We start from the raw sequence: 14,448 nt of genomic DNA, 5'->3' as shown, positions 1-14,448 counted from the left end.
CAGCTAAATTCCATGTAGTAAAAGACTATATGATTTCTCTTGACGCGATTATTGGACTTGACTTTTTGCAACAAAGTAAACTTACACTTGATAAAGTTGATATTAATTTATGCAACAGTAATGATGATCAAATTTTTGTTAACGTTGCTAATGTTGCCGACGGTCAAGAATTTCCATTTGATCTTTCACACATCTCGAACTCTGAAATTCGCGAGGAAGTTCAACATATTGTTACTTCTCACAAACCACACAAAGTAAACACTGCTATGAAAGATTTTAAGGGAATGAAAGAAAATGAAAAGCAGTTGAAGAAAACAGTTAAGGATAAAGATGATGATGATAATGATGACGATTTGGAATTGGATTTGGATGATAACAATGACAAAGATAATGATGATGATGCCAATAATGAAACTGATGACGATGATGTTGATGAAGATGATTATGTTGACGATGACAATCATGAGGATGATGTTGATGATATTGATGACGTTGATAGAGATGATCTTGATGACAATGATGAAGATGATGATTTACAAAGTGTGCAGGATAATGAAGAAGCAGTGAAAACTAAGCTGAATCACATAAAACAAGGTTTTCAAAGAAAGTGCTGAACTAGCAAAAGAGAAAACACCTGCTAAAAATGCAGAAACTTCCAACGAATAGAAACCAGAGAAATCTTCGAAGACGGAAAAGGTCTCCGAAAACTTAAAAGCTTCTTTTTTCACAGAAAACTCCTTGATGATGAAGCAACAGATACTATAACCTTCGATCTGGAAAATTTGCCTAATGATATCACTACGAAATCAAACCTTTGTCTTCTGAGATTTTAGATGTTCCTATGCCGAAACAAATGAAAAAGAACAGGGGAAAAAGAAAGAGATATAACCATAGGAAATTACTTGTCTCTGACATTCCAGTGGATACTACAATTTCTCAAATTGCCAATTTTTCCAAAGCATCTCAGATAAATTTGAATTTTTCACCTATATATCGAAATGCTACCGTAAGTTACATATAGGATAAAGATGCAGTTAAAGCTTTTGAGGCAAACAAAGAATGCTACAATATCAATTCATACCTTTTCCATTTTTCTACTTGTTTTGTCACTTTTTTTAATGTCTTGTCCTCTTCCACAGCCGAGGACGTCTGGACCGTCAGGATCGTTGTGTAGTCATCAGCTTATTCTCTACAAGCTCAATGGCAACGTTAACAATAGCTAGAGGGTTCTCCAAGCTTTCTGACAGATTTAAGACGGGAACGAGTAATAGCGTGATTCGGAAGCAGGAATGGAATTCAAACGTGAAGGATTATGATTTCTTCTTACGACGTTATTATGTTTTGATGGTACAGACTTATTTTTCTTCCCACTTCTTTTATGTGTTATCTTCGTGTTAATTATGCTCGTCATTAAAAAATCATAAAATGCCAACACCATTCTCGTCAGTATTAGGACTGAGTCTAACCACATCTCACATAAATATGGTAGAAATGCTAAAGAAAAAAATTATAATCCCCATAAGTAGCCCTTACGTAGTACTGTGCCCATAGAAAAATAATCTCTAACCTAAGAATTTTACAACATGGCGTTTTGCTATTGAATACAGAAACCTAAATAGCATAACAAAATATCCAGTTAACCCTTTACAAATAATACAGTAAATAATTAGAAAAATAAAATTCTCAAATTACCCGATTACGCTAGACATATTTTCTTGATACTTTCAAATATGTTTGAAACGAGACGGCGTGACCAAAACTGCATTTATTACCAAATCAAGAGTTTATGCTTTTCATAGAATGCCATTTGGCTTATGAGAACCACCCACCAAGTTTCAAAGATCCGTGGACATTATTCTAAAATCTGCCCTCGCAAAATCTACCTTTATTTACTTAGATGATATAAGTTACTGAAGATAATATAATTGATGATCATATTCGATTTTAAACGATTTATTTTGCTCTTAAAAGAAACATGTTTAAAAGTGAATGAGACCAAATGCAAATTTGCGGCCCAAGAACTTCATTAACTGGACTACAAAATAAACAGGAATAAGAACGGAAGATTCTAAAATCGTAGCGATATAAAATTATCCACTCTTATAAATAAATATCAGGGAAAAAAAGAAGCAATTTTTCTTACCTTGTCTTCTCGATATTGCCCAGTATCATCACATTCTTGAGAAATCTAAAAACAGATTTTACACGAAATGGTAAACGAAATACATTTATATAACACAATTACATATCTTTAACGCACATTAAGAATAACTAAACTTTTCATTATACACATTGGTTATGATTAATTAAGGAAAATCAGAAAAATGATTATTACTCAAAAGGTTACAAGTAGTATTTAATGAAACTGACTCACAGTTGCAAAGCATACTTAGGTATAAAATAACATGAAAAGAAATTACTAAACAATTATGATGTTATAGCAGTTAGCATATGTATAAAATGAACGAAGCGGATGCGTCAGTTTTGTACTTGAAAACTATCTTCAGTATGAAGTATAATCTCCTCTAAAAGTAATACAACATATGCAGGGATGTACGATGCTGTCAATTATGCAGTCCTTCAGTTCCGTAGGACGTAAGAGCCATTGCTCGCGCAAAATAGTTGCAAGTGTGGCAACGATGTGAAGAGGAGGATTGAGAGCAGCTATACGTCTTCCTAAAGCACCGCAAACATGCTCGATAGGATTCAGATCCGGTGATCAAGCTGGCCACTCCATGCGCTGAATTGTTTGTTGCTGAAGATAATCATCCTCCATGCATCCTGTGTTATCTAGAGTTGTCGTCTTGTAGCAGGAAATTATAACCTAATACCCCGTCATAAGGGCGCACATAAGTATCAAGGATGTAATCTCTATAGGCCTGAACATTCATGGTTACACGTGGAAAGACATGGAGGCTTATGCGTCTACACAATGACGGGTTCCAGGTTCTCTCCAAATCAAATAACTCCTACTCCCGCTTTGGAGGCTAAACTTGGTCTCTTCCGTAAAGACAACAGCTCTCCATTGATAAGCTATCCAGTAGACACGTTGACGTGCCTACCTCAAACGCTCCCTACTATCACGCAGCGTGAGCGGCATGCAAATACTTGGTCACGTTGCGAACAGATTTCCTTCTTGAAGCCTTCTACGCACGGTTCACGTTGATACCAACCTTACAATGGCTATAGAAAGGAAGTATCTCAGTTGAGTCGGAGTTGAAGGTCATATTTTGTCGTGCGCATAACGACAAATATCGGTCATCAGCTCTCGTCATAGCGATTCCCCAACTGTGACTAAACCTCCTGGATGCCGAATCTGTGTTTAGAAATTTCTGCCCAATTCTATGAACCACAGGACTCTCATTTAGTCATTTGACCACCTCTGTCTGACTTTATCCCGCCTTTTGTTTCCCAATAGCTCTCCATCGCAGTTCTTCAGGCAAATGGTGCCTGGAGGTCATTGTTACCAATTGGTTGTTCCAGATTTCTTATCTCAGTAGCACAGTGAAATTTTCAGGCTTGCTCTGAAACGTGCAATTTTATGCTCCTCGCAGTGCCACTAATTTGCACTATTGCAGTTTAATTCAGCAATTCTTACTTGATAACATATTCAGATTTTATACGGATTGGCTTATTTTTTAATAGGTTGTCGCTATTTTTGTGATTTTCCTTAATTTTTGGAAATTAATGCAGATAGAGTGTTGAATAGAGAGTTAGATTTACATTTTCCTTTCACATCTGCGTGAGGGAGTGAAATGTGAGTAACACAGTTCCTTTATTAGAGACCACCTAGAATAGAAGACTTATTGCTCCATCGGTGGTTAATTATGTCCATCACTATATCTCAACACGCTTTTTTGACGGACAGGAAGACAATTTACAGTGATTCCCGAAGCTTTTAGAACACAGGTTTTCTTATCGGTGTGGTGAGCAGGTCTACCATCGTGTCGGAGCTTCTGCAGTAGTCTAGGTTGCGCTTTTACAGTGTGCTTTGTGTGATACTGAGGAGGAAGGCTGCGAATTGATATTTTACGCTTGAAAAAAATAAAGGTCTAAATTACTTGTGGCGGAGGTGGTCCACTTAAGTCTTGCCCTAGTGCCTGCAGCTTATCCATGATTCTCTTTATCACAGCTGGCTGTTTAACAAAAAAGCGCTTAAAGGAAACCTTGTTTTGTGGGTGTGGTATGTGCCACTCTTCCGTGAGCCATGTTGTGACACAGCGTTCGGGTGTGCCAAATTCGCCGTATTCGCACACGTTGGAGGAGGATGAGCCTCTGTCACACAAATACACTGGGAACAGACGGCGATCAGTAATGCATACAATCAGCTGTGGTGATAAGATGAGTCGATCTGTCGTCACTTTGGGACAGCATTTGTGAGTACGGCGACCTTGTGGGACGGTATCCCACTCCTCCTGCCACTGTTATATAGCCATTTTCCCTGTTTTACTTTGGACGTGGAACCGTGGGAGTTTGATGAAGATTTGTTCAGAATTGATGTTTTGCACAGCTTTCTTCGCCAGTATATCCGCTTCCTTGTTTCATTGGTGCCCTGCGTGCACTTTAATCCCCAAGTTTTGGATTGGTTCTGTTAGCGTTCTTTGCTGCAGCAGGGCCTGCATGTCTGCGATTAGTGAGGCTATATGATAACGGTTCCTTATGGCGTGAATCGCCGATTGGCTGTCTGGGTATATTCTGCTTCTCTGAATGCAGTGCTGTCTTGCATATTTGATTGCTAGTTCTATTGCGGTTGCCTCAACTTGGAATACTGATTTCCCAGGATAGTGGTGATCCTTCCATGTAGCAAGATTCTCACCTTGTTTCACGACAGCTACAGTCTGGCCGTCTAGCTTAGAGCCATCAGTATAGAAGCTGATTGCTTGTGTGAGGTCTTCCAGTGCGGAGGAGGGATTATATGAGTCTACACTCTCTTTCCATATTCTGCTGAATTTGTCTTTCGTAGAGATTTCTTTTCCTTGTAATCACGTGGATCGTGCGACTGACCCTTAAAGGGTGCCTACTGCTTAAAGTCTTGATACCGTTGTCTCCTGTCCCACTTTAATATGTAGCGGGAATGTTCATGATAGAACTACGGCTGCGGATTTTGATGTTGTTCGATAGGCCTTTGTCATAACTAGAATGAATGGCCGCTGAATGCTGTTGAGCGCTTTAATTTTGCTGCTTTTTATTAGTGTTGACTTATATGTTGCCATCTTCTAAATAACTGTGCTGTACAGTATTTTGAGTGTGTATGGACGTAATCGCTAATCCATACACTGCATTATTCTAAGGTTCTTGGCTATTTTTGCGTTTTTAGCTTTAACCTTGTGCAGATGAGGGATCTAAGTAAGTGCCTCATTTATAGTGAGTCCTAGCAACTTTAGTTCTTGTACTCTTTTTACCGCTCTGCGTTTTAGCAGAGAGTTCCTAATAACAGTCTACCCTGGCTTGTAAATGACTATGTTCAGATTTTCTTTCTGAAATAGTTAGGCGCTTTATACTAGAGCGAAGGGTAGGAATGTCGAAAAGGGTTATTGTTTGACCACAATTAGACTGCAAAATGTCGAAAATGGGGAAGCTTCGCGACTTTGCGTGATCCTTGCTCAGGGACTAGAATGAACCAGATCATGTAATGCAGAACTACAGTTATGTAAATAGATCGGTAAAAATGCAAACAAGTAATCAAACTGAAAGAAAGGCGTATATGTTACTATCTTCTAAATAACTGCGCTATACAGTATTTCGAGGATATATGGACGTAATCCTCAGTCTGCACCTGGCAAATATGCTGTCATTTTGCAGGCTGGCAAATGTGCTGAAATTTCATTAGACTCATCTATACAGTATGAGGCATTAAATTTTACCTCCTTAGAATTTTTTGGATTTAAAAATAAAAAACATTTTTAACAACGTTTTTAAAAGTAAGCATTTGCTAAAACTCATAAAACAATTAATAAATTAAAAGGAGTAAAATAATTTATTATGCGTTTTAGTTAGAACAACCGACTAAAAAACTTCTCTTTACAGAATTCTTCTAAAATTTTATATTACGAATAATAAAAACGTGCATAAGGTTTTTACTACGTGCGTAACGTAGTAAATTTTATAACTTGATAAATTTATAAAATTAACGTTTCATACTTTGACATTACAATTAAATTCATAGATTTCATCATTTAGGCTCCCATGCTTTTATTAATGATATAAAACTGAAAATGAATTCTGTAAATGGAATTTTTAAGTTATTATTTTCATTAAACTACATAATGCAATTTTTCTCCATTTATTTTATTAATTATGAGTTTTAAATAAAAGCTTATTTTTTTAAAACATTTTAATTTTTTTCAAACTTTTATATTTTTAGTTTCAATGACGCGTTGTCATTCAAATTACTCAATTATTCAATTGAATTACCATTCAATTGAAGGATTTTCAAGAATGACTAATCACTCTTTTACAATCAGCAAAAAATCAGAAATTAGGTTGGAAAGCTCATACGAGCTTCACTTACAAAATTTTTTCGCCCAAACGGGACGTCAGTCCCAAATGGGATATTAGTTTCGAAATGCCGTTTGCGTCGAAAGACTTAAACGCGTGTACCACTTTTCAAATTGTTAACACAAATTGTTATCGTCCTGTATTATATTTAAAGAAATTAAGTAATGAAGAATCTGCATGAACTTGTTTCTCGCATTGTGAAAAAACAAAGGTACATAGAGCCATAACATTTTGAAAAACGTAGTTCTCCATCCCAGAATGGCCACCTTGAAACCTAGATTTTGAATTTCGAATTTGTTTTATTATCTGTTCCATATTCTAATTATCTGTTTCATTCATTTTTATTATCTGTCTGGATAAGAATCTAAATTGAATTTTAAAATACTCGCTTCACCACATTGCATTTTCTTTGACAAACAGTTTGTGTATAAAAATTGAATTCGACAGCTCATCAGGAAGCAGACTAAAAATGGATGAATAATTCAAACCGCAATGAAATACCAAAAATGGATAGTGTTAATTGCTACTCTATGCTTAAGATTTGCGTCTCCTTTTCTAGAAAAGCTGTCTGATAATTGTACATTCGCGGTTAGAATAAATTTTTTGTATTAAAAGAGCGAATAAAAAAATGGAGAAAATTTTTTTTCCTAAGCTTTTAATCACTTTCAAAACCATAAACTCAAATTCTTATTAAAATTAAAAAAAAGGCTGTGCTGAAAGGTTTCTCCTGTGAGCATTTCTAAATGTAAAGATTAATTAAAGCCTTTTTTTTGTCACACACATGTAATCAAATTCTAAAAACTTTTAATTAAATATTGAAATAAAAGTTGCTTCCAAGGATGCTGAATTGGTAGGTCTCTTGTGTATTGTTCTGTTTTAAGCAACATCATTAGAAAAAAAAAAAAAAAACTATTGTTTTTATTGCAGCATCCACAGTTTTTGCCCAAATGTATAGAAAATAATTCTTTAATTGATGAAAGATGTACATAATTTGCATCCCTCTAGCTTTCTGCATTTAATAATTGACTCCTCGAAAGAGAGAGCAAGAAATATACTAATAAGTAATAAAGCAGGATAAAAATTTCCCTTTTTTGTTAATAAAATACGAAATTAAATTTCGCTTTTAGAAAATTAACGTAAACCTTGTTAATAGAATGATAAAAGACATTTCCAAAAAAAAAAAAAAAAATGTTTCTTTCAAAATTAAATTTGTATGTGGCCTTTCGAGTTTTGAAATGACGCATTTTTTACGCTGTTTAAGCCTGAAATATTATTCTGTTCGGTTGATAGGATGGTATGTATTAATAGTTTGTGCTTCACTTTTTATGTAAAATCTTCAGTTTTGATAAACAGTTAGTAATATCATTGTTCATAAATAATCCTGCACGTTTCACTAAAATCATTTAACAATTCAAACCATTTCAGTCGTCTAACATTAAAAAATCAATAATGTATTGTGTTAAAAATTCGCTATTACCCCGTATTTTCAGTAACAAGTATAAAAAAGGCATTTTCACACTGATCCTAACAACAGAGGAATATATTATTAATACCTACATGTGTATTTCACTGTTAAATAGACACATGAATACAATTATTTTATTTCTAACCCAAACAATCCTGTAATCACTACTTTTATTTCTAACCTTTTGTTTTTCTGTTTGGTAAATTTTCATTTTTTCTATTAAAAACATCATGACTGTTGAATTTGCTGATTATGTCCGTTGAAATTTATGACAGAAAAACAATATGCGTCTCTGTGGCACAGATTTAAGGTTAGAATATTTGAATATCACAAAGACACAAGGGCTATCTGCGTAATAGGAGGGATGCGTTTCTCCTAAGCGAACTTTGCTCGCGTTCACTTTACACATGGAGAAAAACAAAGAAACCTACCATGCAGCCAGCCGATCTCCTGGGATCAAACCCAAACCTACCAGTATTTAGCTGTCTTAACCTTCGGCCATTGGTGGAACTTACTGCAGATTTAAGAGGAATGCGCATTACAGAACGGTTATAGATGAACTTTTTAAAGAAGGTAGAATCGGAGAATTTTTAAAGAAGGTAGAATTGGAGTATTTAAAATCTGAAAAAAAAAAGTATTTTTCATCGCATTAAGCTGTAATTGGAGGAAACAAAAGACACCACAACACTTCGCATTGTCTTTCTCGCGTCATCAAATGCTGAAGGCAAACTGCCACTAAATGATTGTTTAGAATCAGATGTTTCTTTCCGTTTGAAAAGGCCCCGTTAAAGAACTGTTCCATTAAAAAAAATTCACTATTTTTAAAATCAGGTAAACATGGACTTGCATCTTTTGGAAAATGTAGTTGTGATTCTAGTTGTGGTTTTGGTAATCTAGTTGCGGTTTCCTGAATTCCAATACACGGATCTGACGGACATTAAGCTACCCTTGAACTAACCCCCAAGGCGTCGATGCAAAAAAGTCTGTGAAGCTACTGGCTAGGATCTGTACCTAAGCAGTCTCAGGCACGGGGATATACAATTCATGAACCTGGCTGTTCCAGATCTCGGATTTGAATCACTTATACGGTTTGACCTCAGGGGATTGGAGTAAATCCTAGAACTGAAGCTCGGTGTAGCTCGGTGTGAGGCGGCACTGTGTTTGCTAGGTAATGGCCTGATGTGACGGGCAGCCCGCCTAGTACTGTCGGGTAGCATTTTGGCGACCTGTCAAATCTCCAGGTTTCCCCCACCATATTTCTCAACCACCTTTCTCCACCATTGTGGTCTCTGAGCACCAGGAGTGGTGACCCTGGTTGCCCAGTGTAGCAGCGGATTAGAGATTTCTTTTCAAAAGTCTGCCGTCTCCGACTGGGGGCTCCGGGGTGGTCCCCCCCCTCATACGGAGCATGGAGGTAGGAAGTAAGATGGAGTTGCCCTAAACAAGTTTCTCCCGTACGCTGCTCTGAAGCACCGGCGATCCCTACTTGGTGACCAAAACATTGGGTCATTTACCATTGAGTTCAATGGGATTTGACGCGTTCGGATGTAAATATTTTGTAATTACGTCGTAAATATACATATAAATGTATATATTTTCTTTTTCTACAACACTTCAAAGACCTAAGTATATATATAAAAACAACATATTTTTAAACAACATTTCATTCTGAACGGAATTAAATGCTATACTTTTCACAGGACAGTTTTCTCAGAATGGCTTAATTTGAATGAAATATTTTCACAGGTTTTCGTTAATTACATTAGAAAAAAAAATTAAGGTAATTCGATTTTATTCGGTTAAGGTACAAAAATTAATATCAAAGTTTATTCTATTATTAATATTAAAATTATGCATTATTTCTTTTCTATTTATAGAGCTTCTTCCTAAAATACTTTCTTAAATATGACATGATTTTTTGGATTCTGAGGCATCTTTTAAATCGAAAAATGTAAGTCTATTTATAATTAATGCTCTATTCAGTTCATTTTAAATTAGAGAATTATTAGGAATTAGCGAAATACTTTAAATAGTACTTGACTTTCTCTGAACATTTCTGAAAGGGAATAAAATAAGTTTTTTTTTTCTTAAGTATTAGTTAAAACTTATAACTGAGTTATTATAAAATGTAATGGGAATAATTCTTTAATTATACTTATCAGATTTTTTTTACCCTTCATTTCAACAGTACATATTCCAAAACTCTTTATTACTTTCTCAAGTGCGCATCTCATAGCATTTGCTTTACAATACCTTTTAACAGATTGCTTTCCAATACGAACAATTCTTCCTTAAATAGTTTTATAACGTATTTGTCAACAGGATTTCAATCTATGTTTACAATTCAATATTAAGGTTATTATATATTTAGATAACATTTATAATCATTATAAATTAGATATCTTCACAGTACTTTCACAGTTGTTTATAAGTGAATAAATTCTTAATTTCAAATACATTTATAAATAATTTAATGAATATTTATGTATTTTTGTCAAAGGCAGATACATGCTTTTTGCAATAATATGCAACAATAATATATGGATGTGAAAAAAATTTGTTTTATTTAAAACATTTTGGCGTTTGGAAAATAAAATAAAAGTAGCGAATACTGTATCTAGGGTATCGAAAGACGTATACAATTTTAAATGTACCGTAAGGTATTTTTCATTCTTTAAGCATAACATTTTTCATAAAATCTATATTTTCGTAGTTCAACAGCTTAGAATTTTATAAAACAAATTCATAATCAAAATCGCGCTGTTGTTAGTTATCGAAAAATAACCAAGATGTGATTTTTGCGTAAATATCACTAAACTATACAAATTGCTATTATCCATCACACTATGAATGTTTCTTTCATGCAAAAGTGCCCCTTTTTCGATTTGTATGGAACTGTCGTGTGTCGAAATACTATCAGAACCATGTCAAGCGAGCTTCTGAATGTAAACACAGAACACCCTATTTGGTGACCCAAGCTTCAAAGTAGTGTTTCACTTCTAGTGCCGACTGGCCCCTCCTTCCTTTCCTACCTCCATGATACGGAGTTTTCTCAGAAGGCAACAGTCCGTGCAGTGCTAGAACAAAGATTGATTGCGGAACACCTATTCATGTACTTACTTAGCCCTGAACTAGTTCAAACAATTGTAGAGTTGCGCGCCTCCAACTTGCACGCAACCAAGAGGTGACTGTTGAAACTGGAAAATAGACAAAGTCTTGCTAAGGGTTTAAGTCCCTTTTTATTCAACGTAATAAATTACAAGTGCGTGCTCTTGACGCTCACAAACTGCGCCAACTCGGCGGTCAAATAAAAATAATAACCTGAAAAGAAATTAAAGACAAGACTCTAACTACGAGGCTCTCTAAAAGTAACTAACCTCACCGCGTTTTACAATACCGCTGCTAATTCAGCAAACTTGAAGATCACTTGAACGATTAACACTACTTCCAGGCAAGCGCACAGGCCGAAACGCGGGATTCTTCAATTTCTGGCTAACTACCTCCGCGCTCGTGAAGTAAGAACAGCACACCTTGAACTCGTTTCCTTTCTATTTAACTCAGAATACTTCCGCTGATAATTTGAATCCTTGCGCGTTCTACTAAAATTTACATACTCTGGCATTGGCAGTTCCAGGGAAAAGTAAGGCTTGACAGGAAAGATAGTTTAAACTTAAAATAAATGTTAGTTAAAATAAATATAAACCCTACATTTGCCGCTGCCAGAATTTGGAAAATTTGGAAGCAGGTCCTACAAACGACCTGTTGTAAAGTTTCTATAATTCTGAACTAACTCTCAAGAGCCTCGTTTACACACACACACAAAAAAAAAAAAATTCTTATGTAACAAATTGTATACTAAATTTCTGTCGATACTTATAAATCTTTCTTCTTACAGCAACTTTTCCTGGACTTCATCAATCAATCTTGTTCTTTTCCTTCCAGCATCTGGAAGGAATAAGTATCAGTATCTTTCTAAATACATTATAATTTACACTTTCTTGACACTGAATAAATTTTTGTTTTTAAACGATTCGTTTTCCTTAGTTATTGCTTAATTCACATTCATTCAATTTTTCAAGCATTAATTTAACTTTACCCTGGCTCTCCACCATGTGTGGTGTCAAACGGGAATATTCGTGTTTTAGGCTTACAACACTTCCCCTAACCACCATGATTTGTTATAATTCAACGACCAAATAGACACACCTTACTCGACATTCTACAACTCGATGAGCTACTTTAACATTCTTAGAAATTCAAGTGTAGGTGGAGAACCCTAAAAACACATTCATTCTAACTTCCCCCTCATTCATCTTTAGACATGCAGGCTTTCGCTCTAAAGCATGATTTTATCTACAGTTTAATACTTAAATTTTGAATTCATTGCTTTTGAGCATTTTACTTTTAGCATCTAAAATTTTATGCTTCTAGACTAAATTCTACTTTTACATAACATTCAAGTATTTACGTACATTTACAAAATTTTAATACATATGATTTTTACAATTTACCATAAAATGAATAAGAGAAAATAAATTTTTACTTTACTCATTCTTCGCCAAGCTGGCGGCACTGAAAGTAAAATTCTTATTAATACAAGACTACGAAGTTATTTTTATCTTCGGCCAAATTTTGGCTTTAACATAACAGAATTAGTCTTTCGACCAACAGAAAATGCTTGTTCTTAGCTTTTATACTTAAAGAAAATAATACTTTTGCCTTAGCTAAATAAAGTAAAACAAAACTAAGTCTCAACCGAGACATATTGACTTTCGTCAAAACATAGAACTTCGTATTTATGCATAACATTTCGGAACAAAAGAAAACATTTTATAGAAGATTTTAACTTATCTTTGAGTTTTCGATGATTGAAACTCCGTCATTCTTTTCTGGCAAAATTGTTCCCATGTTATAAGTTTCATGGACGTCAATCTTCTTACTGACCTCCGAGTGTCGTCCACATTAGTTTTTCTTTTGCATCCTCTGCATGCTGGCCTCTTGGCGGAGTAATCGTCGGGTTGTTGTCGTTTCCGTTTTTCCATTGGACGGCTGGTCTTGACGTATTCCGGTCTGGAGTCCTTCTTGAATTTCTTCTGTTGTTCCTGGTATTTTCGTTCTTCCTGCTGTCTTTTCAGTTTCCGGAACGGCGGCCTTGCTTGCACCTGACTCTCTGGTCCTGGGAGCGTTCTCCTTGATGTATAATTTCTACTGCGATACGTTGTAGGTAGTGTTTTCCTCTTTACCAAGGTTTCTTTACGCGGTGGATCTGCATTCTTGTTTTTCTTAAATGCTGGAGTTTGAAAGTTTTCATTTTTTCTTTTTGGTACCATCGTCTGGGTTGTAGAAGGGCTAGGTCTCTCTTCAGTTCTCTGCTTCTTGGGTGGTGGAACAGTTGTTGTTATTTCTGGACCTTCTACTTCGTTTAGGCTTGAGTCCTGCAAGAAACTTTTAAGGATTTCAAAATCATTTGGATTATAGTATTTTTTCACCTGGTCGGGACTTGCTTTACAGATCTCCCCTCTCTCGTTCTTAAGGTACAATACGACTCCTTTGATTTCCTGAATTACATAGGGGCCTTCAAATTTTGGAACTAGCTTTCCAGTAAAATTGTCTGGGGCACTTGATAAAGAAAATTTCCGCTTCAATACTTTATCCCCAACCTTAAAATCTGCTTTACGGCGTTTTCTATCGTAATACACTTTTTGCTTATTTCTTGCCGTATCCGAGCTTTTAAGCGCCTGATCAATAAGTTTTTGCACATCTTTCTGTTTAAACTCTTGCTCTCTTTGTTGCACAAAGAATAATTTATCTAAAGGCGTAATTAACTTTCAGCCTAAAAATAATTCTGCTGGGGTTTTCCCGTAGTATCGTGATTTGCCGTTCTTAAAGCATAAGCTAATTCATTTATGTAGCCATCCCAGCGCTTGTGATGTGTGCTAACGTAACTGCGAATTATTTTTACTATGTTTTTATTCACTCTTACTGCTATGTTCGCCTGTGGTCTATACGGAACCATTTTCATATGGCGTATGCCAAGTCCAGTGCATATGTTTTCAAATATTTGACTAATGAATTGTTTTCCGTTATCGCTAATGACTTTTATCGGTGCACCGTATTTTAAAATGTATCTGTGTAAGAATGTGTGGTGTTACGGGCGTGATCGCCAAAAGTGACGATACTAAGAATATCAAATACAAATTAATTTTGCGTAAATACTTAAACTAAAATTTAGTGTTTAGTACATTGCATAATCATTACTAAATAGATTAACAAGACTTACCCAATGATGCATGCAGGAGCCGAATATTTTCTTTTTTCAATCTCATATTTATTTTATCGAACATATTTTCTGGATTAAATAAGGCACATTTATCACACACATATAAAATTCTAAAATATCATAACTTAGATACACACAATGCGATAACTCAAATGGAATGTTCGTGGAGTGCAGAAGCGTGACTATTCGCGCAATCCTGTCCCAT

The sequence above is a fragment of the Stegodyphus dumicola genome, chromosome 4, assembly GCF_044657685.1.
Source record: "Stegodyphus dumicola isolate Sdum_Otavi_A_Nest chromosome 4, ASM4465768v1".
In the NCBI taxonomy this organism is placed as follows: domain Eukaryota; kingdom Metazoa; phylum Arthropoda; class Arachnida; order Araneae; family Eresidae; genus Stegodyphus; species Stegodyphus dumicola.
Note: the sequence above shows the minus strand (reverse complement) of the source record.